Genomic DNA, 7216 nt, shown 5'->3' on the forward strand with positions numbered 1-7216 from the left:
AAGAACATTTGGTACAGGAGCTAAATAAACATTCATTCTAGTCTTTGAAGCCATATGTTATTCCAAGCTCTTACTCCAAGGAACTTATCACAAAGATGCTTACCATAAAGAAATCGGGAGACAGTGATATTCAGATGAGTTGCATGAAGCTTGACTTAGTTACAATAAAATAGAGAAATTAAAGAGGAGTTCCTAAGAGTTCCAGGAAAAAAAATGACAAAAGCATTTTTTAAAATGGAAGGAGATTACATAGATACATTCTGAGAATTAATTCCTAATATAAGGAGCAGCCAAAACAATAAAAACAAAAATCATGAAGTATTTCAAGAAGGAAAATCCTTGGGTTTTCCTTTTTTTTAATAGATATTTTATTGGTTTTTAACTGTAACACTCTCCAGTGCCTGGTATACATGTGTTCTTGGTTTATATTGTAACAAGAAAAAAGACAATAATAATTAACAATCAATAATGATTAAATTTGATAATTCCATAATTAATATATTATTTAATGATACATTTCTTTGATCTTCCTTTCTCCCATTTGTATTTTCCTTCTTCAACTTTAGCCAAAATATAATTCTTAATATTTTCAGTATATAAATGATTAGGTATAGGCATTTTTTATATTTATACAAATAATAATAATCTCTCTATATAACTTTTTTTCAGCTTATTCTCATAACCATTATCTCATTAGTTCAGCATACATCCTATTTTTATAATTTTTGTTTGCTTAAATTCCCTTATATTTAATCCAATTCTTATCAGTCAAAATTTCATCATATTAGCCATCTAACTGTCTAACATCTAACAATCTTTTAATCAGTTTATATTTTACTTATATATTAATAAAAGTTACATCAACCTACTATTGTAACATTTAATATATTATAAAACATACTATATTACTTAAATCTCATTATCCTTTTTGTTATAAGGCCCCCTTATGTTCGAAATTCTCTGTTCTTTTAGCCATATTCAAATAAATGTTTACTCACGTAATAGTCCATCTGGTAGGACGAGTCAAATCTCTTATATCTGTCTCTGCTCTTCTTCTTTTGCCAAATAATTTTCCATGTTGGTGTAATCTGCTTATCCAACAGTTCCTGTATTTTTACAAACGTTGTTGGGAATACAAAAGATGAAGTAAGTCAGATAAATTCTTTCTGTCTCCCAAACTTTAATGGTTCTCCTAAAAATTCCATTTTTTAAAAAAAGTTTTATTAGTTTTTATGTGGTTAAGAGTAGAATGGGGTCAGGGTTGGGATTGGGGTCTAGGTTGGGGTTGGGGTTGGGTTCAGGGTTGGAGTTGGGGTTGGGGTTTCCCCAGGTAACATTTTCAATATTTAGCAAACAGCATATTGTCTGGGTACATATATTTAAACAACAATAATAGATATAGTAATAAGTGATAGTAATAAATATGGTTAATTATCTTAGGCAATATTAGTTAATCACTCCATGTCATCCTTCTTGCTGGTATGTATTCAAACTTACATATCACATTCCTTTGTCTCTAGATCATTTTTCTTTGCCCATATTATCATTGTTTCTTTTACTTGTTCTTCTTCCATCTTTAAATTTAGCAGAAATCTATAAAGTTTCTTAATCAACTTATCATCTGTCTTTAACAATACTTGATCAAATTCTGTCAGTTCTTTATAAAATCCCGTTGTTTTCACATCTTTTTCATATCTCGTTTGAATTTGCAGGTATGGCCACCATGCTGAACTGTAGCTTTGTATTACTGTATATGCCGGCGTACAAGGCGACCCAGTGTATAAGACGACCCCCGTCTTTGTCGTCGATTTTAGCACTTGCGGAAGTCGCCTTATACGCCGGCATATACGGTACTTTCACTTCAGGATTGGGTATTTCTGTCCCCTATAAAAAAATTAAAACGCCGCTTCCGTTCACATCTGGAAGTTTTAAGCTTCTTGGGAGCCTTTCCCAGGTAATTCAGTTGTAAAATAGTAAAGAAAGGATCAATATTCTCACCTAGTCCAAACATGCTGTTTATGATGTGCTAATTAAAGCTTTTGTTCTTCAATTGTCAGCAGCTAGTGGCTGACCGCAGAGGTGTGGCCGATCTTTCCCCTGCCAGTTTAGAGGGCTTTCCTTGGATTGAACTGAGAGACCACCATCTCTCCATGATTGACAAGGCACCCCTCCTTCTTCATTGCCTCTTCAGAGTGACTTTAGGCCCTCTTCAGGGCCCCCAGCAGGGCGAAATTGGGTGTGGAAGGCAGAACTCTGCCTTCTTGCATCCCGTCTCATCATGACTCAAAACCGGAAGTTCAAAAGAGTCAATGCTTTTCCTGTCCTACTTGTTCAAATCCAACTTTGCGTATCACTCCACCATTAAATCGTAGAAATGTGGAGCCTATGTGTCAATCACATATTTAGAAAAATTCAACTTGACAGTTATATAATCTTATTTCTTCTGATCTGTCTAAAACCAGTTTGAGGCACTTGTGTGGTTAATGATGCTTAAACAAAGCCATAGGTAAATTCTTTCTTAAGTAAGTCATCTAAATAAATTACCTGATATGTCATTCTTGTGCAATTTGCCTTAATTATGTGGGAGTTTTGATTATCATGTATCTATATTTTCTTTAAACACATTGAAGAAAAGGGGGATTTACCTTTTTATTGACAAATAGCCTCATTAGTGTGTCATGAATATGAAAAGGGAACTGTAGTACCATTAATCAGAATGTTAGTTTTTTTTAATAAGTTGGTTCCAGAGTGGGAGCCCATATCCTTTTCTTCATTATGCATGCCAATAAAACAAAATAAACTCATTATAAGAACAGTACATAATTATTTATATAAATTAGTAGAAATTAGGACCATGTAGTTAACTTGACATCCTGCCAGTAGAAATAAAGTGTGATGTAATTTTAATGCATATGTTAATTGCAATCAGCTTCATTAGAGGCTAAAGAAATTTCTGTTCCTATTACAGAATTAATCCTCTCTAGAAATGACTGACAAACTTTGGAAGCTGGATTCCTTGGAGGGGAAAGATAAACACAATAGGAAATTTAGAATGCCTCAGAAAAGCAGGAGTTGGTTAGGAGAAATAGGAGGAAACAAATTTATATCCAAAGAATCCAGTGATCTCCCAGTCCTTTGCCTTTGTCTGTTGGGGAAAAGATCAGCTAAACTCAATACATTCCCTTTAGTTCAGTGGTTCTCAACCTTTTTAATGCCGCGACCCCCAACCGGTTATAAGTTGAGGGCTACCCAACCAGTCGTAAGTCAAGGACTACCCAACCGGTCGTAAGTCGAGGACTTTCCCTGCCCAGGAGCGCCGCACATGTGTGGTGCTGCCCCCTGCGCCGGCCGAGGCGTAGCTGACAAGTGGCAGAGACGGCGCAGGCTGACCACCGGCTGGGCCACTAGCTGGCCCAGCCCAAGGGAGGTAAGGTACCTGCCGGGCCCCATGCATGCCAGCAACCCTCCCTGCGCCCGCCGGCCTCCCACCTCCCACCCCTGGCCCTCTTTTACTTACATTTTTAGTAGTTGCTCAGCAGGGAGGGGTGGAAGCTTCCAGACAGCTCGCCTTCGCTGCAGACAACTTGCAGCACCGTTTGCAGAATGGGACTTTTGGCGGGCTCAGCAGGGCAGAGACAGCCTGGACAATTCCTATTGGCTTTTGAAAGCCAATAGAATTAGACTCTATTCAAGAGAGTCTATTCTATTGGCTTTCAAAAGCCAATAGAATAAAAGGGAGTAGCACAGCTAAGGAAAAGGGAAAAAAATGGTGGACTGCGTTGTTTGGCGACCCCCGTGAAATGGTCGTTCGACCCCAAATGGGGTCCCGACCCACAGGTTGAGAACCACTGCTTTAGTTGTTCTTAAAAGGAGATTTATTTTAAGGAAAAATGACAGACAAAACAGCAAATAATGCTCTTTCCACATTGCTATCCTGATAATCTGTCATCAAGTATATTAAAACAATCTGATGTTAAAGCACTCTGACTTTAGATTCTCTGTCAACATCTCTTTTTGAACACAAGATGTGTGGTTTTTAAGTCCCATTGTGATTAAAATGATGCTCTTTTTTTTGTTTCAATGTTCACCTCACTTATATCACTTTCATTGCTTCCCTTGCCTCATTATTCTGCTTTATTGTCTTCTACTTCAGAAAAATGCCATAAAAACATTACAAATGTTTAAGAATAAAATACAAGTATGGAGACTGACAGAAGTAATTGGGGACAATAGTATCATCAAGTTCTGTATGTCAGACTATGGATTGTGGGGAGAAATTTATAAATGTAATCAGAACAATTTATAATAAGCAATCAGCCAAAGTAATGATAAATGGAGATATGACTGAGAAGATCAACATTATGAAGGGAACAAGATAGGGCTGTCCCCTATCTCCACTGTTGTTTGTTCTGACATTAGAAGTATTAAATAGACATATAAGACAGAATAATGACATAAAAGGGATAAAAATTAAGGGGGAAGAATATAAGCTACAAGCATTCGCAGACGATTTAGTATTTATTTTGGAGGAACCATTAGAAACAGGACCTGTATTAATAGAACAAATAGAAAAATATGGTGAGGTAGCTGGGTTGAAAATTAATAAAGATAAAACCAAAATGTTAGTGAAAAATATTACTGAAAAACAAAAAAAAAAGAACTGGTGGGAAAATTAGATATACAGATTGTAAAGAAGGTAAAATATTTAGGGATCCACCTGACAGCAAGATGCACAACAATTAAAGAGGATAATTATCATAAATTGAAAAGACAAATTGAAGTAGATTTGGATAAATGAAAAAATGTACAACTATCATTAATGGGAAGGATTGTGATAATCAAAATGAATATATTACCACGATTATTGTTTTGTTTTCAACAATACCAATAAGATTAGATAAGAAATATTTTGAGGAGCTTAATAAAATAATCTTGAAATATATTTGGCAGGGAAAAAAGGCAAGGATTAATCTAAAAATGTTACAAGATACAAGATTGAGAGGTGGGTTTGGTCTACCTAATTGGGAATTGTACTATAAGGCTGCAGCATTATCATGGATGAAAGAATGGATCTTACTGAGGAATACAAGATTATTGACATTAGAGGGACATGATTTACAGTTGGGATGGCATGCTTTCATATGGTATGGAAAAAACAGAATACATAGCTATTTCCAGAGACACCATATACGGAATTCTTTATTTGTGGTCTGGGAGAAAGTAAAAAAGCATTATTTGAAGATTCCAAATTGGCTCTCAACTATGGAGGCGCTAATACACTCCAATATGTTTAACATGGGAAACATTATAAGATATAAAGACTTACTAACAGATATGGGGGAATTGAAAACCAAACCACAATTAAAGGAACAAGGAATAAAGATGGATTGGTACATGAGAACGCAAATACAATCTAGATATGAAAAAGATGTTAAACTAGATGGTGTTAATTTGGGGACAACAAAGTTAGATGAAATACAGGAACGGAAGAAAAATGGATTAAAAATGTACAATTATATACTACATATGGAGTTAGAGGAGGAACAAGTGAAAGAGACAATGATAAAATGGACAAGGAATTTTGGATACACAATTGAATTAGATAGATAGCAGCAACTATGGGAAAGAAACTATAAATTGACAATGGCGACTGCGTATAAAGAAAATATGTACAAATGTTTTACAGATGGCATAGGTCTCCAGAAAGATTAGCTAAAATATTTAAGGACAGGTCTATGAAATGTTGGAAATGTCATCAGATACCAGGTTCCTTCTACCATATGTGGTGGACATGTTTAGAAGCTAAAACTTATTGGAATATAATTAGAACATGGATAGAAAAGATGATACAACAATGTATAGAACTAAGACCAGAAATATTCCTGTTGGGTATTCTACCAGGGAAATACAATAAAGAGAAAACATATTTAATTATTCATATAATTACGGCAGCCAGGATTGTGTTTGCACAAAATTGGAAAGCACTGAAAGCCCCCCCCCCCCCCAGAGGGAGAGGCGATTGGGAAAATACTGGAATGTGCAGAAATGAATAGACTAACAATGACAATTAAAGATAAGATAGAGTCAGACTACTATGAAATCTGGGGAACTTTTTATGATTGGCTAAAAAGAGAATACGGTTAAAAGATAGTTAACATCAATTTAGATGGAAGAAGAAGGAGCAGATAAGGAGGGAGACCCAGGCAATACAGTATTGAATAACTGGAGGTTGTATAAATATTTATAGAAATATATACCGAGAAGGTTAGATAAATAGAAGTATTAATGTAAGAGAAAATTAATCTTATTGTATATAATACAGATAAGGAAATTTGGAGAGAGGAGTTGCTTGGACATTACTCCTGAATTGTATCTGAAAGATATGAGAGGGAAGAAAGGAGAGGAGAGAGAAAAGAGTAAAGGAGGGGAGAAGGAAGTAGGAAGGTTGGAGGAGAAGAGGAGAAGTGGGGAGAAAGGGGAGGAGAGTGGTGAAGGAAAGAGAAGAGGAGAGGAAGAAGAGGGAAGTAGGGAAGAGAAGAAAGGGAGAAAGAAGGTAGAGAAGGAGTGTGGATACAGTGAAAGGGGAAATGTGCGAGCAACATCAAAAGTCATGTGTATGTATTTATTTCATTTTATTAAAAGTATCTTATATATGAATGTAAAAAGAATGTATGTTAACATCTGATAAATATCATGCTATATGTATGGGAAAGAGTTTGGAAAAATAAAAAAAATATTAAAAAAAAAGTTCTGTATGCCATTTGCTGTTATATAGCAATGGACTGATAATAAAGCAGAAACACACAGTACATGTGTAATACAACCAGTGAACAACCCAGAAATTGCCAGGACACTTTAGGCATTGCTAGTGGTAAAAGATAGCTTAGTAAAATAAAGACCTAGCAGAGAATTCTTCTTAAGAAGACTGGTTCATGGAAGACCAATAAAATAATCATTTCTTCAGATTAAATAGTGAAGTCCCATTGATTTTTTGGGGAGAGATTTGAAAAGCAGTAGGCTTTGATTCAAGTAATTAGCAAAGAAAGAAAAATTAGAGATAGAAACAAGCAAGAGAGCATGACATAATGTCATTAACACTAGAGTACTTATCTCTAATTATAGTATGCAGTTGTGCCAGAGGATTTCCTAGAGAATTAGTACTGGCAGTGCTAGTTAAGATGGAGCAATAAACTACCTCATGAATCAAAATTTGTAA

Source organism: Crotalus tigris, unplaced genomic scaffold, assembly GCF_016545835.1.
Source record: "Crotalus tigris isolate CLP2741 ecotype Arizona unplaced genomic scaffold, ASM1654583v1 scf7180000018230.699579, whole genome shotgun sequence".
In the NCBI taxonomy this organism is placed as follows: domain Eukaryota; kingdom Metazoa; phylum Chordata; class Lepidosauria; order Squamata; family Viperidae; genus Crotalus; species Crotalus tigris.